At 42.9% G+C, this 24,894-nt stretch overlaps 1 protein-coding gene across 1 annotated transcript in view; it reads left to right on the forward strand.

Moving 5' to 3' along the window:
* Window positions 1-24,894, forward strand: part of KHDRBS2 (KH RNA binding domain containing, signal transduction associated 2) — a gene marked incomplete at its 3' end in the record, with an annotated part of 312,078 nt that overhangs the window by 42,494 nt on the left and 244,690 nt on the right. The window lies entirely within an intron of this gene.

A 24,894-nucleotide genomic window follows, 5' to 3' on the forward strand; every position in this document is an offset into this window, starting at 1 on the left:
TAGCAGGTGAAGGAGTAAAGCATTTATAAAATGTTCCTGAACTACAAATAAAACCAATGACTTTATTAATAGAATAAATATATTGACATTCTGGTAAGGAAAAGTTTAATTTTTAACCATCTGTATTTATGACAATTCATATAAGGGAGAAGCTTTCTAAAATTAGGAATAGCTCCTGCTTGTAGTGCAAAAGGCAACGCAAGATGAATATTTAAGGATGAGTTTGATCTCAGGTTCTCTCTAGGGAATATCACATTGCCTGCAGTGCCAAATACTTACAAGACAATTCAGGGTGATACCCACAGCCAGGGGTATCAGGTTGTCTTCTCTTTTGCTTGAAACAAGCATACAAGTGAGCAGTGAAAGATTGGTCTATCTATTTATCTAGTCTATCTATCCAGCTAATTTTTCACGTTTGCCTCTCTTGTTGCTTCTACAACCTTCTCTCAGGATGTCAGCTTATATCTGCCTGATTTGTATCCCTTCAAAACACTTCTGATCGTCCTTACTTAAAGTTTGACCCGTGATTTTTATCTTTTTTTTCCTACAACAAGCAGGTTACGTTTCTCTCTTCAGATCTCTTCATAGCATTTTCTATGTGCTGCCACCCACCCAGTCGTTCATCATCTGTTATTGAGATGTCATCTCCCAGCTAAGATCTGCCTGCTGAGCCACCCCTCATCACTCTTCTTGAAGATCCTCAAGTAGAAATACCTTTGCTCTTGTCATGTGGTGGTCCTCCATGATAGCACCTGTAAACTACATTGGTTCGTCAGTATCATGTTAGAAAACAACTTTTACAAATAAGAGTGTTTCTTAAACCTTTGTCTCTTATTATTGAAGGTTTAATAGGAAAAACAGTGTATAAACTGGTCCTGAAATGAAAGCTGGTAATGTTTGCTAGAGCCAGCTGGGATTGGCTCTGCTGGACAGGGAGGAAGCTTCTGGCAGCTTCTCACACAAGCCATCCCTGTAGCCCCCCACTACCCAAACCTGGACATGCAAACCCAATACATACTGTAATAAGAATGTAAACATAATAAGACTGGGCCTCTCCTTTCTTTAAACTATAGTACTGAAGAGTCTTGTAGGGGTATGTTCATTGCTCAGATGCCATTTTTTGGTTGGGATTTTGCATAATAGGAAAAACAGGCAAGGAAAATCGGGATGGATTATTCCATGTTCACTGAAAAGTCATGCATTTTTCTTGTCTAATTCCCACTGGTTTCCTAATGGTGTATTTCTAGATCAAAGCATATTTAGTGGAATCTGAACCTCAGAAGAGCCCTTTCATCCTGCAAATGAGAATATGTTGGCACAATGCTGTGAATCATGGGCAGGTTTCATAATGTTGGATATAGTGCTGTACTTGTCTGTAGAGAACTTCATGATCCAGTCCTGGCCTTATATTTGTAAGCATTAAAGATGTGGCTTCAAAAGATACCTGCTCATCTGAATGCTTAATTTCAGGATGAATTAAGAACTTAAACATCTTTAAAATCCAGGGTTAAGTTAATTCTTCCTTAAACATGTCAGTTTTAGAACATATCTCTATTGGTTTTATATTTCTCTTTAATTTGGGGTTTTCACAGCATGTTTTATGCTGATCCCATGGCATACAATTGTTAGAGCTGCTGACACACAAGTAGAAAGTCTGCTCCAGTTCCATCATGTCTTTCGTTTAACCCATTCTGCACTGCTACTGATCTGATTGTTAGTGAAATGTTTCTATGGACTTGTTACATAAAACTTTCTCAGATGCTTCTTCTTTAATAATACCATTGTAATTTTTCCTGAAGCATTTATTTTCAAATTCATAGAATTTGTCTCTGTGAAATGACTTATCATATGACATGAGAGAGAGAAGTTTAATAGAGGACAATAGCCAATACCCAAAATATAGTCTAGATCACAAAGGTAAATCTGCATATTTTCCATTTTCTTTTGGCAGATAGCCAGACAGCCACTTATGAGAAGTTAAATTATTCCAAGATTTTCAGTTAACTACATGAATAATTGCTCCATTTTTTGTTTGCAGGTACTGGAATCTGTCTTCATATCATAATGATAGCCTAGCCTTTAATTTGTGTGCAGGAGTTTTAATTGGTAGAGATGTTTTCTATAGCAGCATGCATTTTCTGAAATAAAGCAACACACATCCTTTGATTAATGCGGGCTGAGTCACTGGAGTGTTCATGGTGGCAGCATCAATTTCTAGGCAGAAAAGCTAGAAAAGAATGCAGAAAGAATAGTAAGCCTGTTATTATCCCATGTCACTTTATTTGTATGTTAATGTTTCAAAATCTGGATTTTTGCTTACCAATATGCCATTCAAATAGTATTTTCTATTAGCAAGTCATTGATGGTTTTTTGGTTTTTTTAAAGAATGATGTTTTTTTCCTGCACTTCCCTAAAATACTGGTAGGTAGATGCATGGATTCAAATGTAACATGACTTTGTTTTCCCTACAGAAGTTGAAATAAAACAATTTTATTGAAAATTCCTTTCATGTCTGTCTGTGTAATTTCAATTATAGAAGTATTTTTAAAGTAGGACACTTATTGTGTGTATTGTTTGACTTGGATGTTTTGGACTTTTTAGAATACCCTAGAAAGTACTACACTGGCATTTGACTTGTAGCCTGTGCTTAAACTCTCAGATTTGTTCCCTTGATTTCTCATGTCCTTCCTGATAATTTGTTGTTGAAGATTGATGAAGCATGACATGAACTTTTGCCCTTCTTCTCCTTTATATTTTTTGTTTGTTTGTTACTTTGGTTGATCCTGTCATCTGTTTTCTTGTTTTTCTGCTTCATATTTCCTTGAATGTCTCCTGGCCATCTCTTGACACCTTTCTCTCCAGATTTCCAGATTCCTTGCCTTCTAGCTTCATTCTGGCTCCTGTTCTAGAAATATTTTATAACGGAAAATGAGCTGTATCTGTAGTGTCTAATACCATCTCTTGTACAGTATTTTGGAAGCAGTCACAATACTTAATTTTGCTTTCTGGAATTAAAGAAAATGTTTTTCAGCCAAGAAAAGAGTACAATCCATTGGCAGTTTCAGAAAAAAAGAGAAGAAAATAAAAGTGCAGATATAAGTTTGTTTCTTGTCTATTCTGCTCCTCTTTTTTGTTTAATGTTTTAATTATTTAGTTACTTTACTTTTGAAATTGCTCACACTTGCTGTTTTTGTAGATGCATGAAAAGACCTATATCCTTTCTTGAAGCATCCTTTTAAACAAATACTTTTAAAATGGACATTAATACTCACGGCTGGGTAGCCATGAAGTTATGTGTGAGCAAGAACTGACATGCCCCAGTGATTATCCACAATTTTACCTCTCTTACAAGAGCATGTAGTGACAGGACAAGCGATGATGGCTTCAAACTGAAAGAGAGTAGGTTTAGATTACATATTAGGAAGAAATTCTTTACTGAGGGTGAGGGTGGTGAGGCACTGTCCCAGATTACTCAGAGAAGTTGTGGATAACCCATCCCTGGAATTGCTCAAGGCCAGGCTGGATGGGGTTCTGAGCAACCTGGTCTTATGGAAGGTGTCCCTGCCCATGGCAGGGGGGTTGGAACAACATGATCTTTGAGGTCCCTTCCAACCCTTAAACATTTTGTGATTCTCTCCAATACTAAGAGTGCTTTGTGTTTCCTTACTGAAACAAAAATCTATCTTATATTTTCATTACTCCATAAAATTGAAATGATAAATATGAGTACCATCAGCTGTTGCTATTGATGGCATCCATCCTAAAGCAAAGGGAAAGTGATAGGATTTTTATCATAATTAAAAAAATGCCAGCATTAAAAACACCCCAGCATTATACCTGCCAAGACCTGATGGAGTATTTTTTATATGAAATGGCTCCAATTTGTTGAAAAAAGAAACACTTCCCCAAAAATATTAAATTCCTTATTAGCTCAACATCAAGTTGCAGTTCTTGTGTTGGGTTGAGCCTGAGCAGAGCTGTTTTGCAATGGAACAGATTGTCTTGCAGCACAGTGTACTCCTGGAAATTTTCTTCTTCCTCAAGAATGAGCCTGTGGCATTTTCTGAACTTGAGAGGCTGTTTCCTGTACTAATCAAGGCAGCTGACAAGCCCTTCAGTGTGTTTGAATCAGTGTGGGTTTGTCCAAGTTCTTTCTTTGCCCTGTCCACCCTAAGGCACAAATTGACAGATTTTTTTTTTTTTTACCAGCTGCTGAGATGGTTGGCAAGAGACATGTAACCAGATGAAAAGACTTGTTAGTCTGAGACATAAAATTCAGGCAAACTGAGCGATTTCCTTTTTAACGTTTTCATTGTGAACTGTATTTTCTTCTGTTTTTTAAATATTTCGTGATACCTAATCTGCAGCAGCATTAGCAGTTTCCTCTGGACGTGGTTAATTAGGATGCTTGTTGTGAAGTAGGACAGTTCTCAAATGCGGCCAGTCTCAGAGATCTCACTACTGTTTCACCAGAGCTAGGAGAAGGAGTTTTTTGTATGCCTGTTAATGAACAGTGATAGTGAGGTAAATTCTGAAGGTGTCATATAAAATAGGAGACAGGAAAGAAGAAAAAGATGTTCCCAGATACACAAGAGTATTATGGGCATTTTCATTTGCTTGATGATTTTAAGTAAGGCAGGTGCTCTTTTCCACGCTCAGAATAAGGGCCTAACTGCCAATTACCTTAATGGAAGGAATGAATTGCTCCTAAAGAAAAGCAGGGCATACACCAAATTTGTATGGCTTTCTGGGTAACAAGGTTAACCAACATTCAAATTTGTGAACAAAACAAGCTGAAAGGTGCTTACACTTTTTAGATGAAATTGAATGTCTCTGTTTACTTAGAATCATAGAGGTCTTTCCCTACTTCAGTTGCTCTGTGATTCTGAGTCCATTAACCAGCACTGCCAAGTCTACCTCTAAACCATGCCCCTAAGTACCACAACTGCATGTTTTTTGAACACTTCAGGGATGGTGACTTTGCCACTTCCCTGGGCAGCCTGTTCCAATGCGTCACCACCCTTCCAGTGCAGACATTTTTCCTAATACTGAATCTAAACCTCCCCTGGCACAATATCCTGTCCTGTCTGTTGTTACATGGGGAAGAAAGATGGACACACACCTGTGCACACCCTTTGAGGTGGTAGTAGAGAGCAATAAGGTCTTCCCTGATTCTCCTTTTTTCCAGGCTAAACAAACCCAGGTCTCTCTGCTGCTCCTCATAAGACTGGTGCTCCAAATTAATTTCCAGAATTATATTGTAGTTCTTTATCCAGTTCTGCACAAGTATTCACTGGGTTCAGAGTGCTTTACTGGTCAGCAGTACATTATTCCCTAAACAGTTTAACGATAGGTATGCTAATAAGGAGGAGGGTAATGAAGAGCCTGCATAGTGGCAGCCTATGGGCTCCTATGTCAAAAATAATTTTATTACATTCCCTCTCAGTCATGTAATCTGTGCTTCTGCATTTTTCAGGTATTAGGTGTTCACAAATTATAGGGCAAAATGACTACTGGGATGACTTTTATGGTAATTTTAAGAAAAATTCTCTAAGGAAATACAGTTAGTTGGTACAGTTAAATGGTCTTTTTGTCTGCCAGGCTTTTTCCCCCCAATATTTTCTAAACATGTCGGCTAATTTCAAATTGATAGGAAATAGAAATTCATTAGTTACTGTCTTAGCATTTTGTGGTAATGTCAAGGTAAACACGATGCCTGATGTCAGGTATTTGGAAAAGAGTCATAATACTCCTTAGTCTTCTGGAGATGCTGGTTCGCAGAAAAACTGTTGTCTCCCACAGAACTGGTCCCAGTCTTTTCCACACTGATAATACAGCAAGGTGCACTGAGCTTGAGGAGTGAACTCCTGAGTCTGGCATAGACTTTTATGCCAGCTTTTCTATCCCCTGGGCTAGGAACTGCCTTGAAACTGGGTGCCATTGCTTTGACTTCTAATGATGAAAAGCCATCTGTGGGAGCTGAGAGTATATTTGGTTTTATGGTGTGTTGCTGTTATAACTGCAGGACTTTGGCATTAAGAAAAAGAAATGCATCTTTTTGACAGGGTGAAAAAATGATATTTGGCCATTTAGGCCAGTGTGGGGTCTTCCAGCTAGCTGGAGTTAGGAATAGTATGCCTAGGTGTTATTTATAGATAACCACTTGTGTAAGGGCTCAGCAAGGATTCAGACTTACTCCTGGACTGTAAAAAATTAAGCAGCTGTGTAGATCCATCACAAGCAGGTTCCACTGTTATTGGAAGCTTCTCAGGTTGCTTGTTTCCTGGCAGCACTCCTGCTTACTCTGGATTCCTGTGATACTTTTTTTTTTTTTTTCAATTGAATAAGAAGCAAAGGATCTGGTGGAGAAAAAAAGGACGCTTCCCCATCACTGATTTTTAGATGTATGCCAGAAGCATACACTGTACTCGTACTATTTGAAAACATTATCCTGGGCCCTTTTTTTCCCCCTTGACAAGATAACAGGCTTTGATGAAGTGGGTTGCAGACAGGTTCAAACATGTCTTCTTCACCTTTTAAAATTGATTTCTAGAAATCTAGTTGTAGGAATCAAAGGATATGTGCAGGAAAGGAAACAAGTCTCCTTGACATCAGTATGTTTTAATTTACTGCTGTGGCCTGTACAAAGAAAATGAGTATTCTTAAGGCAAGGTTAGAAATCTATGGAAAACACACGTCTTGTTTGCCACAATATCAGTTGTGATACCTCTCTAGGATGAGTTTTAATTCCTTGTGTCAAATAACCCAGAGTAATGAAATCACATTACCTGATGTTAATGTGGTTTCTTCCCTAGGAATACAAATTCACTTGCTTGAAATTTTCTTGGTTGCCATAGACTATCCTATTTCCTGGCAGGATGGAGGTTTCCTGCTTTTTGTTGAATAGTTTGCAGATCCTTGGTTTACATTGAGTTGTAAGAACGTCCCTAATCTTGCCTCGGTTGCCAAATGCTTTTTCTTGCATAAAGGAATCATAGCCAAGAACGCTGAGGGGCACTTAACAAAGACTAACGTGTAGTTTGCTCCTACTTCTGATGAGGTTACTGAACTGGTTTCTGTATCCTTATGTTACAGCTATTTCATTAAATGGAGTAGGCCCAAGCATTGGCACCTTGTTCACATGTCCCTGTCATGTCTGCAGATCAGTAGGTGAGCAGCCAGTACTTAGACATGGCCTGAAGTGCAGTATGAGTGAGGAAAAACCTACTGAGAGTGGTGGGAGCATAAGTGTGTTCTGTCAAATCCATTGAAAAATCCAATGTAGAAAAATCCACAGGAGGCTCTGCAATAAGATCTTCCTCAGATTATTAAAATATGTTTAATTTTACACATTTTCTTCATTTCAGCTTCTTTTGTTTTCACTGCATGTTTACAAGTGTGTTGATTCATGTTGCTGCATGATCCATATATTTTTAGATACTGTGGACAGTTTCTTCTGAAGAGGCTGTGCAGAAAGGTTGATCATCTTTTTAGTGTGTGCTGCTGATCCTCTGGAGCAAGGATCTCTTTGTACAGAGTTCCAAGTGGAGGCTTAAAGCAAAGAGTATTTGTGAGTGAAGGCTTAGATACCATTGTACTGTTTAGATATCACTAGTTTAGTCCTCTAACTTACAAATAAGAACTTTTTGATAAACTGATATTTAACTGTTGCTTTCAGTCTGAAGTAAGATAAAGTAAAATGTATTGCAGCTGAAGCAGATGAGTCGTCTTTCATTGTGATAGGAAATGGTCTGATCTTTTGGATGAACTAGGAAATCCTGATAACATGCAGTGAAACTCTGAACATCATTAAACTTGACATTTGGCTTAATATGTATGTTGGCTACGTAGTCTTAATAAGCACCTGGATATAACTTTAATGTAAATGAAGTCTTTGGTGATGAAACAGTGAGTATTTAAGAGATAATGTCATTGTACAGAGGTAGAAATAATTGTTCATATCATCACTGAATCTTTTGTTTCCTTATTTTGTGCTTTTTTACCAGTTATGAATAAAAAGTTTGGGTTTTTTATATATAACTGTTTGGTTTATGTATGAGTATATATACACACACAGTATTTTCCTGTCTGTATAGCAGTCAGAGCCATTCTTTGCTGACAGAGCACACTAGGAAGCAAAGGTCATACTCTGAGGTGCTAAATCTCTCCCACCTCTCAGCAATTCCTTGCATTTACTTGGGGTTTCATAATCTCTTCTGAACTTCAGTTTTTCCTGTCAGTCTCTCAGATACAGATAACTTTCTGAGCCCAAGATCTGAAGTGACATTATAAATGGAAACTAGTCTTTTGAAGGTTTGTAGACTCCTTTCAAATACTTCGGTAACTGTCTGAGCAGAGATTATTAGCACATTAGTAGTATTGCTACCTGGAAAACCAGGAGAGGTCAGTGAGAAGTCTGAACTTCAAGCAAAATTTTACACTGGTTCTTAACTTCAGTATATGGCATATTTTCATAGTTTTCAATATTGTGAACTTCTAGACATCAGTCTTATTCTGTAGCTGTTCCACCTCACAGTACAGAAAAGTCTGAAAAAGGCTAAGTAAGAGCAGAAAGGAAAAAAAATGCCTGCTGGTTCATATCTCTCTCTTGCTCTGAGGACAGAATAGCAGACATGATTATCACTAATAAGTTCTAGGACTGAAGAGAGTGAAGAAACTTCCCAGAAAGTGTGAAGAGACAGAAAAGCTTCCTTTTGTCTGGTTGCTCCAGCTGGGTAGAGCAACCCGCTCAAGAATACCAACAGCTTTCAGATAGTCAGGGATAGATAATGAGTATGTCACTGGTGGACTTAGCTGCGATTTCAGTGATCGATTCATCTTTCACCCCTACTTGCCTGTTCCACACCACACAATATGTAGCACAGCACTGATGTTTTCTCTTCAGATTAATCTGTGAGAACACTTCAGTGGGTCCTGAAGTGCCTTGTTTGAATGGACTTTTACACAGTAGAAACTACAAAAATCTTTGGCAAAAAGCTACTTTCCTTTTCTTACGTGTCATAGCAACACAGTTTGCTAGGGTTTTAAATTCAAGGACACCTAGAGATATGTTTACAAATAAATACACTTGTGATGTTTTTGTTGGTTTTTGCTTGATTTTTTACTTGTCTGAGTAAATCTTCATGCTCCCTATTTCTTCTTATGAGTAGTCTCATTCTCAGATGAAAGAAACCCAGTATTAAATTAAAAATATTCCAACAACTTTCAGATTTGCCTTTCATCCAGCTGGTGGCATGTTCATAATACTATCTAAGCTTCTCTGAAGGTAAGAGGTAAGAATGGAGAAGTGTGCTGGGAACAGCTATTTAGTGAACTGCACACCATAGTTAAAGCAATACAACAGCTGCCAACACCAAACTTGCAACACAGCCTATGCAGTTTAACTCCCCAAATGCGTGTTTGACTTCAAAGACACTTTTGAAAGAACTTCAGTCTTTAAAATCTTACCCAGTGGCTTGCTCTCTTTTTAACAATTTGATGAAAAGTATATTTAATCAATGTTGTAATTGTTTGGTGTTGGGAAAGATGAAACAGGAAAGCCTTATAAATATGATTGCCTGACAAAAGATTTTGGGAATATGAAAACTATAAGCGACATCGAAATGAAAGCCACCTTTGAGATACCAAGTCTTAGTTACTGAACAACTGGAAAACAATGGTATGGCCGACTGAATGTAATCCCCTCTTGATTGAACAATACCCTCTGCTTGCAGGCAGGTCCAAGGGTCAGAGCAGACCCTACTAGCTCAGCAGAAGGGGTCCAAAGAGTAGTTTTAGAAGTTAAGATGTAACACTCTATGGTAATATAAGAACTCTTATAGGCTGTATGTAAATGCTATAGGATTTGTATCTTGTATTAGATTGGTTAGTGACAATTAGAATATTCAGTACAGAAGATGATTTATTGTATTGTAACCAGGACTTCACACACTTTTTACTACACTTCTTTCACTACACTTCTTACTATACACTCTTACTGTAGACTCTTACTATTCTCTCTTTGCTTACCCGCGTACTCTCTTGCTCTCTTGGGCCTGCTCAGAGCTGCCAGCTGCAGCTCTAAGCAGTGCCCCTGTACCCACGCCCTTTGCAATAAACCGCATGTTCCAAGATCTGACTACAGAGATCTCTCGTCTCCGTCCCCGACCGTCCGAACCCGCACCGAGCGTCCCCAACCGAGCCACCCTGCTCCTACAGTCTGGCGCACAACGTGATTGAAGGCTCGGTTCAGCTTTCTCCATCTGTGGGAGACTTCTCCATGGACGGTAACTAAAAGACCAGCTATAGCCACCTAGAACGTGTCGTGAGCACGGCATACCGTTGCTGAGCATCGTAAAAGCCGGAGCTCTATAATTCTGCCGAGGCAGCCCTCGAGCACGGGGATTACCTGGAGCTCTTGGAGGGAATTGCCTGGCAGTCCTCGAGCACAGGCGGCCACTGCTGCGCAGCGGCTCCCTGGAGCTCTTTGAGGAAGTTTGCCGTGGCACCCCTCGAGCACGGACACGCTGCTCAGCAGTGCCGACCGGAGCTCTAAGGAGGGACCCTGCCGCGCGTCCCGAGCACAGGCGAGTAGTGCTCAGCACCGCCCGCACTGGAGCTCTTAGTGTGACCCACCCGTGAGGTCCTGAGCACGGAAAGCCGTTGCCACGCGACGCCTCAAACCGGAGCTCTGAGAAAGGACCCAAAAGCAGCGTCCTGAGCGCCGAGTGGAGTGCCTGGCCAGCCCCCCACGACGGACCCCTGAGCAAGGACACTGCTCCTACGACAACATCTAAGTGAGTATCATACTGGTCTGATAATGGGACAAATGCACTCTGCCCATGACAGAGATCTCTATAAGCAACTTAAGCATTTACTAAGCTCTAGTTCAAGACAATTACCTAAACAGGAGCTAAAAAACCTCTTAGAATGGACTCTGATTAATTTCCCAAATGCTGACCGTTCAGCCGTCTTTACAAGAGACTTCTGGGACACAGTTGGGGTTAAGCTCTTTAATAATATTTCCTACCGGGATATGGCTGCCGCGCAGCTGCTCCCAGCTTGCAGAGCGCTGGTGGAGCTGTTTGCTGCGAAGGCGCCGCCCGCAGCAGTCACCCCGCCGAGCCCGGCTCCTGCTGTGAGCCCGCCCTTTGCCGCCACGAGCCTGCAATGGGGCGCGGCCCCCGCCTTTCCGCCGGACCCCGCGGCTCCAGTACCCGCGGTCCGGCTGACTCGCGCCGCCTCCGCCCCCGCGCTCGCGGTCCCGGCACCCGTTGCCCCGGCCCCAGCCACCCCACCGGACCCTACGGCCCCTCCCACCATCCCCGCCCCCGCCATCCCGCTCGTCCCCGCTGTCCCGGCTCCCGCCCTCGGTTCCAGCGTCTTCGCGGCCCCGCCCCTCGCTTCCATCACCCCGCGGCTCCGCCGCCTGCCCCCCTGCCTCCGCCGCCGCATCCCGGAGCCAACCCAAGCAGCACCGAATCACGCCCGCACTCCCTCGAACACCTAGCCGCGCTATCGCCCTCTGCGCTCCTGGCACCGAATGGGACTCCTTTGTATCACCAATCGATCGCACTGCCACAGCCAGGCACACAAGCCGTGCAACGAGGAGGGGGAGGGTGGAATATGACACCTGCTTTTATAAATACAGGACAGACTGAGAACTGTTTTGCCCCTGCAAATGCCAACACCTTAATCCCAATACAAAACAATTCCGAAAAAGAATTAAGTCTGTTCCCAAACAGGTTCACTGTCCCCCCAGTGTTTGGGACAGACTCCGCAACCCATAGAGAGAAAGCGAGTTCTGAGAGTTTGTCAGCGCTACCTTCTGAATCAAAAAATCCTCCAAAGTGCTCAGATTATGCTCAATTAACAGATTGGCATGAAATAAGACTCCAAATCTATAAAGATGAAAGTCTTAGTCTATTAGCTAAGCCTGTGATAGCTAGCCAACAGCCTAACAGTCCTAAAACGTGGGCTCCCATCCCCACTCTTGAAATTAAAGAACTAAAAAAGGCTGTAAGATACAGTGGCATTTGCTCACCGTATCTTAAACAACTGCTAAAAAGTACCCTAAAAGGAACACATCAAACTTTAAAACGCATTTTAAATCAACAGAAAGGGGGAAAAGCCCAGGCTACACCTCAAAGAAGGTTGAATAAAGCCTTGTATGTTTTTAATTTCTTGAACAGCTCTGCAGAAGAGCCTGATCCCCCCATTTTCAGATATTTCTTGAACAATAAAAAAGCAAAACTGAAAAAACACCCCCCAGTTTTAATTAAGATTCTAGAATCAGGAAAAATAGAAAGACCATACAATCTCATAATGTGGGGAAAGGGATTTGCATGTCTCTCCACAGGTGAAGGAACCAAGTGGATTCCAGCAAAGAAGGTGAAGCTGTACCACGCATCAAAGCCTGCTGTCGGTTCCACTTCAGCCAGTGACCCTGCGAGTGGAAGCCGAGAAGCCGTCACCCAAATGTGAACTAGGCAGAACCACTGAGAGAAGATCGTCTGCCAGAAACAGCTCAAGAAAAGAATGGAGTTTTAGTATTATTTGTGTAGATGCATGTTATTTTTTACCTTTTGTCTTTTGTTTTTGCAGTGAAGCTTTACCTGTAAATCAACCAAAGACAAATGTTTGGGTTGCTTTAGCCAAATCTGCAGGCTCCGATACCATCTGTCTGTCTGACACAAGCCCTGACAAACCTTTCTCAACTTACAGAGTGCCTTTCCCAGAAGGTTTTCGTACAGTTACAAAACCTAAGGGACCTAGCTAACCAAATTACAACAGATAACCTGTCTTGGCTAGACAGCTTGTTTAATGGTTGGAGCTTTGCACCTTGGCTAAGGGAACTCTGTAAAATAGGCTTGATTATTCTAGTAGTAATAATTATAGTTCTAGTAGCAGTACCTTGTATACTTCAGTGTGTGCAAAAAATGACGAGTAGGACTGTGTCTAATATCTTAGTTGTTCATCGGAACGGGGGAGATGTTGGGAAAGATGAAACAGGAAAGCCTTATAAATATGATTGCCTGACAAAAGATTTTGGGAATATGAAAACTATAAGCGACATCGAAATGAAAGCCACCTTTGAGATACCAAGTCTTAGTTACTGAACAACTGGAAAACAATGGTATGGCCGACTGAATGTAATCCCCTCTTGATTGAACAATACCCTCTGCTTGCAGGCAGGTCCAAGGGTCAGAGCAGACCCTACTAGCTCAGCAGAAGGGGTCCAAAGAGTAGTTTTAGAAGTTAAGATGTAACACTCTATGGTAATATAAGAACTCTTATAGGCTGTATGTAAATGCTATAGGATTTGTATCTTGTATTAGATTGGTTAGTGACAATTAGAATATTCAGTACAGAAGATGATTTATTGTATTGTAACCAGGACTTCACACACTTTTTACTACACTTCTTTCACTACACTTCTTACTATACACTCTTACTGTAGACTCTTACTATTCTCTCTTTGCTTACCCGCGTACTCTCTTGCTCTCTTGGGCCTGCTCAGAGCTGCCAGCTGCAGCTCTAAGCAGTGCCCCTGTACCCACGCCCTTTGCAATAAACCGCATGTTCCAAGATCTGACTACAGAGATCTCTCGTCTCCGTCCCCGACCGTCCGAACCCGCACCGAGCGTCCCCAACCGAGCCACCCTGCTCCTACAGTCTGGCGCCCATCGTGATTGCCGAACCCCCCAGAACCTACAGTTTGGTCCTTTTAATAATCCTTTTATAATCCTAATAATAGTCCTTTTTTTTCCAAAGGAAGAAAAAAACTGTATCTTGAAGCTAACATTGTTGTCACTCTGTAAATGTTGTCCCCAACTCTATTTAGTAAGCCATCACATTCAAAATGCATCCCAGATCTTTTCTTTATACCGCACTTGCTGATGCTGTCCTTAAGATTGCTGTTGGTTATTTTTACTGAGGCGAGAAAGACTCCATCAATTTCCTGCAGCAAATTTCATCATACATAGTATTTTTTTTTTTGTGATTACAGTTGGTATATATCTAGAATTACCTGGGATAACGTATCAAGGAGTTATTCAGCAACTGAACTAGGATTATATGGACTACTGTCTTGAGGAACTACTTGGAAATCAGACTTAAAACTCTCCATGGAAAGCTATGCATCTGAGCAGATGTTTATAAATTTAGTAAGAACTAATATTTCCGTTTCAGGACTTCTCTAGTTATTTAACACTACTAGTATTGTCTTCATAGCTTTTTTAATCTGTACTGATCTAGGCATAGGTCAGTAGATGGATACATTAGGTAATTATTTTTCTACCAGTAGTACAATTTGCACATGAAACTACCCTGTGGCATACCTTTGCAAGCTGCTGATTACACAGTAGGTAGAGCCAAAGTAGTAACCAGGCAGTAAAAATCAGTTGCCAGTATAGAGATGGGGATGGAAATCTAAGTTTTTGCACACTTTCATTTTCTCCTTTGTTTCCTTGTTAATTCTCTTTGGTTTTCATTAAATTAGAAATATGAAGTTCTTTAGATTTTTAATTACTTTTCTACCTATGTTAGTACATTTTGTTAAAAAAGTTTGCTGAGGATACAGGGTTTATGCAATCCTGCTATCCCTGTCTTCTAACTTTTTCTGCAGTAATATTTAAGTCTTCTGGATAAGTTCCAGAAATTTGACAGACAAGGATAATAAGTCTGAAGGGTTCAGACCAGGTTATTCAGGGATTTGTCCAGATGGAACCTGAAATCCTCCAGTGGAGGAGGTGGTGTAGCATATCTGGACTACCTGCAGCCCTGCTGGGCTGTGTTGAGAAAACTTTTCCTTATATACAGTCCGAACCTTTCTATTTTCACCTTTTCCCTGTTTTCTCTCATCCCTGTTTCACACTGCTGTGAAGAGCCTGACTGTGGGAATATCAGTGTTGCTGAGCTGCTGTTAGACCCCTCAGAGCTGTCTCTTAACCACAATAAATAGGCCCAGTTCTCTCAGCCTCTTCTCACAGGGCAGGTGCTCCAGCTCTGACCACCATGAGTGGCCTCCACCGACCTTGCTCCACTTTTTCAATGTCTTTCCTGTTCTGTGGAAGAGAGGGGGCAAATCTGGCCCCAGTGTTACACATACATACCATCTAATGAGTACCTACTAAAGGATATGGTCACTTTTCTGCATTTTCTCTATATTCTATAAAATAGGCAGCCTGATAGATGATAATGGTCATAAAGTCTAACAATAAAAAATACTTGCATTATGAATTAAACTTTTAGTGGAGACTGTATTTTCAGATGTGCCCAAATTGAAAAGACCTTCAGTGCCTTATGGGACATCATGGAATCTAATCATAAGGGAAGAATCTGTAAAAGACTTGATTTTATCAATATGGATGCTTTCAGCAGTTCCCCAGTATAATTACATGTTATACATAAAAGTATTTTTTTTGTTTTCAATCTGTAACGTGACAAATAGATGCTTTCCCCTCCTGAGAAACACTAAATACCCATTTTTGTTCCTTCTCATACTGTGCCTGATTTTGCATGTCTCTGTCATTCCTTTTTGACTTGTCTTTCAGAATTCTTTCTGAGCATTATTTTACTAGCCACTTTTCTTGCTTGAGAGCCGAGGTGATTCAGCTCGAGTTAATACTGTAACAATGCTTTTGGTGATTTTGAGTGTAGACAAATTCAGTTTGTATCTGTCTACAGCAGATGACATGAACATGTAGATTTGACCCACAATTATATAACAGGCATTACATTCATCACTGGCAGAGGTATTGCCTTACTTGCCTGATGTAATAAAAACTACTCCCATATCTTCCCTGAATCACCCCAGCTAGCTTTGTGAGTTAATGAGTATGTGTACACAAAGTCAAGGAATGTTGATACGACACATGAGTGTGTTTCTGGGTGAATATAGTGAGCCTGTGGCTAATTTTTCAGTGCTTATGGCTGATTGTACTGTCGTTATAACCCCTCCCAACTCCTGTTAGACACTCAATGTTTTTACTTTTAAATTACCTGTTCTTACGGGTTTGGATGTAGTTTTCATTACTGGAAACTTATTAGGATGTTCTCTTCCCATGAATTAACTTCATTTTAATTTGTCCAGTTGGTTTTATTGAGCCATCTGCTTTTTTTTTTCCTGACTCAAATCCAGTAGCCCTGCTTTCAGTTAAAATGTAATGCCTTAGACAGATATCGAGTCTTCATGTATGTTTTCAGTATTTTCTTTCTAAAAATATGCTGGGATTTTTTGTTAGCACCACTGTAGGTATTCACTGTTCCAGCTGTGTAATTTTGTAATGAACTTCAAATTTAAAAAGCTCTCTCTAGATTAGAACTGTCAGTGATTTAGTGATTGTTATTTTTAACTGGAGTTGTCTCATTCTTCCTCTTGCAGGTCAAACATTCTTTCATTAGCCTGCATAAAAAGTGTGCTTCTCAGAGTACTAGATAAGCTTGATATACATATACATATACATATACATGCATGCAAGAAGTTGGTGATGCTCCCATTCTGGAAATCATTCCCATTAATAGAAACATATGATTGTTTCAGGGGGCCTGGCCTTGTTAACAGCAGCCCGTGATTCTTGATTGAAACAGTGCCTGTACGGCAAATGCAAAGGCAAGAAAAGCCAGATAGGTAAGGCGCACGATAGGCTGCAGAATTCCCTTAAGTGGGAGGCAAATGTTGACAGCAGAGAGGACTGTGTAGATTTAAATTTTTTTGGTGGGTTGGACAGACTGACAGGGAGAACATTATTTTTTGAAGAGTTTTGACATGTCTCTTAAGTGTAGCAAAAGGATGTTTTTACTGTGGGATGCCTAATTTTAATGGAAAAAATATATTAATGAGAGAAGTTTTATAATGGGTGTCAAGGACTTTGAAGAGAAATATGATTAACATAATTTTATTGGCACTGTTAGAGTAAAGCAGAGAATACTGAAAAAGAGCTGCTAACTTAACTTTCCATTTTATAAGTCCATGAAGGAAGAAGCAGCTACTTCCCTCAAAAAAAAAAAATCCATATAAGCAGGCTGAGAATATTTCTAGAATTTTACAGCTCTAAGTCTGGAGATAGCTGAAGATAAATTTTCATAGGGAATAATATCTCTAAAAAGATACAGGTAGAAATGTCTTTTTGTCTCTGATACTTCTCTAGTGGGGACCTCTTTTTGCATGACTGAAATGTGCATGTTTTCTTCCAGTTAAGAGGGATGAGATACATGTGTATTGTACAGAAGCAAGTGCAAGAGTATTGTGTTAATGGTAAATGGCAAAAATGAGGCATGTTTGAGGATTGATACTGGAGGAAGTAGTTGAATAGCTCTGAGTCTCCCTGCTATTCAGTTAGCTCAAAGCAAAAGTGAGTGGAAAATATATAAAGTTTCTTCTTGAAATGCTTTATCTTCTGTTTTTATCTAAGATCAGTGATGCAAAAAAAGTACCATTGAGACCCTTGTGTTTGTGCTCTGTGGAGGAATGCTGTTGATCATGGACATTCTATTTGCACTGGTGTAGTGGGTTGACATTGGCTGGATGCCAGGCACCCACAAAAGCCACTCACTCACTCCCCTCTGCAGCTGGACAGAGGACAGAAAATTTAACAAAGGGTTCATGGGTTAAGGACGGGTAGAAAACACTCGTCAATTACCATCAAAGGCAAAACTGGCTCAACTTAGAGATACAAAGTGAATTTATTGATAGCAAAATCAGAGTAGGATAATGAGAAGTAAAATAAAACCGTAAAAACACCTTCCCCAACCCTGCCCTGCCTCCGTCCCAGCTCTGCCTCCTAAGCCAGCAGGGCAAGGAGACAGGGAATGGGGGTTATGGTCAGTTCATCACCCGTAGCTTCTCCCACTGCTCAGGGACAGGAGTCCTTCCCTTGCTGCAACTTGGGATCCCTCCCATGGGAGACAGTTCTCCCCAAACTTTTCCAGTGTGAGTCCATCTCACAAAAAGCAGCTCCCTGTGAGCTGCTGCAATGTGAGCTCATCCCATGGGCAAAAGTCCCCCTTAAACTGCTGGTGCATGGGTCACTCTTCCACTAGATGCAGTCCTTTGAGGACAGGCTGCTCCAGCATGGGTCCCTCTCATTCACCCCAGGTCTCCCACCTGGTCACAGCCTCCTCTCAAGCATCCATCTACTCTGGTCTGGGGCTCCTCCATGGGCTGCGGGTGGATCTCTGCATCCCCATGGATCATCATAGGCTGCAGGGGACAGCGTGCTTCACCATGGTCTTTACCACAGGTTGCAGAGGAATCTTGGCTCTGGTGCCTGGAGCATCCTCCTCCCCCTCCTTCTTCACTGACCTTGGTGTCTGCATAGTTGTTCTTTTCACGTGTTGCCACTCTGCTCACTCTGCTCTTCTCTGGCTGCAATAACAACTGCCCCACCATGTTTGTTTTCTCCATTCTTAAATATGTTATCACAGAGGTATTACCACCATTTCTCATTGGCCCAGACTTGGCCAGCACTGCATACATCTTTGGAGTCACCGGGGATTGACTGCCGGACACTGAGGAAGCTTCTGGCAGCTTCTCACAGGAGCCACCCCTGCAGCCCCCTCCATGTCCAAAGCCAAACCATGCAAACCTAATACAGCTGGTCACAAAATCCTATACTGCCTAATAGAGCTGGTCACAAAATCCTGTACTGCCTATAGATTTCTGTAAGCAGCAGCACATGTTCCCCTGCACTAGGAACACAGTCTGCAGCCAGCAGCAAGCTACTGAAGTCGAGCATTAAAGAACTGCCCACTCTGTCTTGGGACAGCACTTGGGCTGCCACCAGTGCCAGGGACCATCCTGGGGCAGATGAGTGACACTGGAGTGTGTTGGCATGTTCCAGCTCTCAGAGCAGGATAGCGACTGTCCTTTCTGACATGTGCAGGAATGGAACCAAAAGCTGTGTGGCTGTGGTCCTGGGCCACCATCTCTCAGTGACTCTGCTTGAGCAGGTGAGGGTGGACTAAATGACCTCTGGAGGTCCTTTTCTTCCTCCACTGTTCTCTGGTTCTGTGACTCAAAACACACTCAAGCTAGGAAAGCACCTTCAGATTTCATGACATGGCAAGGTTTGAATGATTCCATATTCTCATGAAGAGCCAGGTTTGTCTCCCAAAAGTCAATTATCCATGTGGCAGCCACCTCTTTTGTTTCCTTTGGGGGATTTATGAGTGACATCACAGAACACTAACAAGCTAAACACAAGCATGAGGGGTGCAATGAGTGTGACATCTCACTAAAGGCATTGGTTCTGTTTTTGTAGCATGTGTTGCAGGTGACCATAGTTTTCCAAGTTGGCAAGTCAATATTTACGACTAAAGCAACTAGCTGCATGTCAGTGCTGTGAGCCAGCAAGTTGGCAGCTTGATCCTGGCCTGGATTCCTTCATGAGACTTGTCTTAATGCTTCTTTTCTGTGGTTGTACTAGTCATGAAGTGACATGAGGATTGTACACAGCAGACACTGACTGTAGTTCAATACAAAAATTGAATACAGTTTGTCTTGCTTCAGTAATGAATGTATTGCCTCTGTCCTTTGAGAAGACTCCTCTTTTTGCTCCAGTTTTACTTGAATGTAACAGTTCTGCACATCACTGTTTTTTGATGATTTTGGGAGTCTTTGGCCATGGTCTGAAGAGCCTGTAGCCTGTACTGCCACTCTGGGCATTAAACCTGAGGCTTTGTACAGGGCATACCATGAGGGCAAATTTCTCTGTGAAGGCTTTGGGGATTATTTTTAAAGTCTCTAAAGGAGAAGGAGAAGGAAAGGCTTTTCAGAGGCTTGCTACCAGGCATTAGATTTGGATTGGCATTATAGGCAGTGCCTTTGAGACAGAGCAATTGTAAATTGACTTCACTTTTCACTGCTACCTTGTGAGAAGAATGGTAACAGGAGAAGTTACTTTGGGGGATGTTTGGGATAAAGCATAAGAAAACAGGTGTGGAAGGACAGGAGATTTCCTAGTAAGTCATTGGTGTCTTTGGTACCAGGGCAGAAAGGAGAAAAAGAGAAAAAGTTGATCACACTGTGGAAACCCAATATAGGGAGCAAAAGCACCCCCATACTAAACGTTCAGTACCACATTTTACAGACAAATGTGTAACATAGAACAGAATGACAAAAGCAGCACTGAAGTTTCATGCCTGTTACCCTCCTAACCTGAAAAGGCCTTGCAAGGGTGTCTTTAGATTTTCAGATGCATTTTGTGATGGAGAGTAGATGCTTGGCCCCAGCCTTGAGCATTGGATTTGACTTTATTTTTGCAATTATTAGTAGGGGCTGTTTTTGTCTAAAGTAGTATCATTCCTGACACTGGTAACAGGGCATACAGTAGTTCCCTTGTTGGTAGGGTGTGCTGCCAGGCTTGTGCCCGGCACAGCTGCGGACCTCCACAGGAATCAGTTCCTTGCCACCTGTGGTTCAGTGAAAGAAATCCGGCGTCCCTGGTGATGGCGCTCACTCCTCCCTGAGGAGCTTGGGATGGCCCGTTCGGGTCTTAGAGCTCGTCCCTCGTCATGTTCCATCCTCCTTCGATTCTGGCGCAGTGTTTGGTGCCGTGTGCTGTGGGACCTCCCCCGGGACTGGCTCCTTGTCACCTGCGGTTCGATGAAAGAAGCTTGGTGTCCTCGCTGAAGGCGCTCACTCCTCCTTGGGGAGGCACGGATGCCCTGTTCAGTCCTTAAAGGCTGTCTCTCATAATGCTTCATCCTCCTTGGATTCTCCTTCAGGGGCAGCCTCCCTGGGGTTTGGTTCCTTGTCACCTGCAGTTCTCTGTAAGAAGCCTGGCACCCCCGCTGTTGGCGCCTGCTCCTCCCTGAAGAGGCACGGATGTACCAGTTGTGCCTTAGAGCTCGTCCCTCATCACGTTCCATCTTCCTTAGATGCTCCCTCAGTGTTTGGCTGGCAGTGCTGCGTGACCTCTGCTGGGATCGGCTCCTTGCTTCCTTCGGTTCTATGAAGGAAACCTGGTATTCTTGCTGACGGCGCTTATGCGTCCTTGAGAAGGCACGAACAGGCCGCTTGGTCCTTGGAGCTTGGCCCTTGTCACGGGCAGTGTTCTGAGCCCTGCTCTGCTGCCGTCTCCCACTGCTTGACTGGTTGTAGCCCTGGGCGTGCTGGACCCTGCCACGGCCATCGTGATGCCGCCTTGGATACCTGCTTTGGCTCTTCTCTTGGGCCCTGCCACGGCTGCCACCACGGCTGCCACCACGGCTACCACCATGGCTGTCACCACGGCTTCTGCTGTAAGACTTGTGGTGTTGGCATCCTGAGGAATGATACCACCACCTTTCTGCAGACCGGGGCCCAGCTTCCCCTCTTTGAGTATGGCTGGCAGAGCTGATGGACTCCCCGATGGAGTACACCTCAGAGTTACTGCCTCCCACCATGTGGAATATGTTTGGGAAAGACGACTGGCGTATCAGGCCCTCCATTTTTCTGTGGAACCACTCCACCATGCAGTAAAAACAGAAAGGGTGCCGACGCCAGCTGACAGAGGCTTGGTCATTAATGGTGTCCAGGCAGATTGGGCACCTTAGGTTCACCGAAGCATGTGGACGTGTGGCCTGGGACACCTGGCTGGTGCTGGCAGCAGGGGAGGAGGTGCCACTTCCTGCCAAGTCTTCCTCCAAGGCCATTTCGCCCTGCAAACCAAAGAGATAAGCTGATGTGTCCCCTGGTGCTGGGGACACAGTCTGCCGCCAGCAGCAAAGCTGCTGAAGTTGAGCATTAAAGAACTGCCCACTCTGCCACAGGACAGCACTTGGGCTGCCACCAGTGCCAGGAACCATCCTGGGGCAGACTACTGACACTGGGGTGTCTTGGCATGTTCTAGCTCTCGAGGCAGGATGGTAACTGACCTCTGATATGTGCAGGCAGGAGCTGGGAAGCTGGGAAAGGGATTCCTGGCCTCTCAGCAGCTGCAGCCAGAGCCTGGGTACATGGCAGGTTGGGACCAGCACCCCAGGCCCTGCTAGTGTCCTTGTCCAGCAAATCCTCTCTGTGCCCTCAGAAAGCACACAATGGGATGGGCGTCCTTTCCACCCCCCTGGAAATGTCTGTCCCTAGTGGAGGAGGCCAGACACTGTGGCCTTTCGGGGCCAAAGCTTCCCCAAGCATCCAAAAGGCTTGTTGTCACACTTGTCACAATGACTCCCTGGTGACATCATGGGGCTTTCAGGGACCATACCCAGAAGACACAAGCTCCAGCCCCAAGGAATAAAAACTTCCAAGATGGCTTATCTCACACAACTGCCCCACTGTCAAGCAAAATCCTAATGCCATATTTTTCATATAAATTCACAGGTTTCACTGATCATACCCAGCCCTATATTCTGTTTTAGAAATAAGCTATCTCAAGGCATTTTTTACTCCTCAGTCAACTTTGCAGGTCAAGAGAGGTGATACTCCACTGGAGCAGTCTGTCCGTTGTGGGGCTCCCCAGCATAAGTAGAGATGGACATACTGGAGAGAGTCAACTAAGGGTTCACAAGGATGATGAAGGGTCTAGAGCATCTTCTCCTGTGAGGAAATGGCTAAGAATGCTGCCTCCAGGCTATCTGGAGAAGACACCATAGGGGATCTTTTCTGGTGTATATCAGTACTTGAAGGGAAGGTACAAAGGAGACAGAGCCAGGCTTCTTCCAGGGGTGCCCAGTACCCAGAACTTCCCTCTGAATATTTGGGACCTTTTTTTTTTTTACTGTGAAGGTGACCAAGCCCTGTCAGGGTGCTTGTGGAATCTCGTTCCTTGGAGATGATACTCAAAAGCTGTGTGGCTGTGGTCATGGGCTGGTTGCCACTGGTCCCTGGCGGAAACCTGATGTCCGCAATGTCCCTGCTGCCTTCTGCTGCAGTAATCTGTGCCCCTGTAGTTCTGGGCTTACAGCCTGGCCCTCATCACAATCCCTTCTCATTTGCTTCTCTCTCTGTGTTTGAACTTACGTGCTGTGGGACCTCCCCTGAAATGGGCTCTGTTGCCTTTCATTCCCTGGATGAAACTCGACTCCCCACTGCTGTTTCTTGTGCCTTCCATAATAAGCTGGGACGCGCTCTTCTGGGTTTAGAGCTCAGCCCTCGTCATGGAGTGAAACCAATTGAAGTGCCACAGTTTGTCTCATTCTTGGTAGATGAACAAACTCTTGTTCACCTAAGTCTGATAAGCCCAGCTGAAGTAGTCTTTCATTAACTTTAGCAAAGGCACCACGTTCATTCCAAAATTTCCATGTACTCTCAGTCAAAAACAAAGCGCAAGACTGGGACTGGTTGCAAGGCCTGGTAGATGATTCAAAGGGGAGCATTTTGTCCTAACCTTTAGTACCCCTCCCTACTGACCATACTGACTTTTAAGTGTCTTCAGCTTTCCAGGAGAAAGAGTTTAATTGTTTAGAAGGCCAGTGGCATCCTGGCCTGTGTGAGCAATAGTGTGGCCAGCAGGATCAGAGAAATGATTGTTCCCCTGTACTCAGCACTGGTGAGGCTGCACCTCGAGTGCTGTGTCCAGTTCTGTGCCCCTCACAAAGACATTGTGGGGCTGGAGCATGTCCAGAGAATGGCAACAGAGCTGGGGAAGGGTCTGGTGCACAAATCTGATGAGAAGCAGCTGAGGGAGATGGGTTGTTTAGCCTGGAGAAAAGGAGGCTCGGGGGAACTTTATTGCTCTCTTCAACTACCTGAAAGGAGGTTGTAGTAAAGTGGGGGTTCGTTTCTTCTCCCAGGCAAGTAGTGACAGGATGAGAAGACATAGCCTTAGGCTGTGCCAGGGGAGGTTCAGGTTGGACAGCAGGAACCATGTCTTGACATAAACAGTTACCAAGCTTTGGAACAGATTACCAGGGAGGTGGTGACTAGCTCTGGGGGGATGACTGTCCCTGGAAGTATATTTAAAAGACATGTAGATGTGGCACGTAGGGATGTGGTTTAGTGGTGAACTTGGCAGAGCTCGATTAACAGCTGGACTTGATCACCTCAAAGATCTTTTCCAACTTAAACTTCTGTGGTTCTAGTGAAATGTATGTGTACATGTGGATTGACTTTCCCCACTTGCCTTTTAGAATTCTCTCATTTAGTACTGTGTTCACAAGGCATTTGGGAAATTCCTTAATTTCATTTTAGTACTTACTGTGCTTGGAACACTTTTTCCTCTTTATGCACCTTTGTCTCTACCCTCTGTACTCCCATAGCACAACACTTGGTATAATTGCATTGGATCTATTTTCAAAGAACTTTCTATCTATTAAACTTGCCCAAAAGAAGTATTTTACTTAATTGATACTTGCTGCTTTTCAGATTGATCTTCCACGGAATGCAACGTACCACATTTTTTTCCATGTATTCAAGTATTTTATGACAATGAAATGTTCTTCTGATGCTTTTAGTGATTGTAAATAATTTTTTATTTGTAAATTATTGAACATGTATCCCATCTGAGGTCTTCTAGGTGTGTTCTCTGAAATGTTTTAAAAGATCTTATGACTGTAATATTAGAGAACTGTCTGCTGGTGCAGGCTTTAAATAAATTATTTGATCTCATAAAGGCAGCATAAACATTTATTAACAAATCATGACATGGGCTGTTCTTTTCAATACATTTTTCCTTATGCTTGTTGGAAGTCAAAGAAACTTGTATATGAACGTTAGAGCGTGCTGTTGCTGTGTTACTCCTTTCAACTCTGTCTTCCCAGTCCTTGAAGCAGCATGTTTCTGAGACCCACAGCTGTCCCTTTTCAGCTATAATTCAGATATAATTAGCTCATTATAAGCATTGCCATTTTCTGTGCTTTCAACAATGTCACTGCTGCACAAGCAGCTTTTTCAATGGTACCTGTGCGGTCAGGGTATTCTCAGGCACCGTATGAGATGTTCGTTGCAGGATGATGAATTCGATTATTTGTTGT

The sequence above is a fragment of the Coloeus monedula genome, assembly GCF_965178545.1.
Source record: "Coloeus monedula genome assembly, chromosome: 2".
In the NCBI taxonomy this organism is placed as follows: domain Eukaryota; kingdom Metazoa; phylum Chordata; class Aves; order Passeriformes; family Corvidae; genus Coloeus; species Coloeus monedula.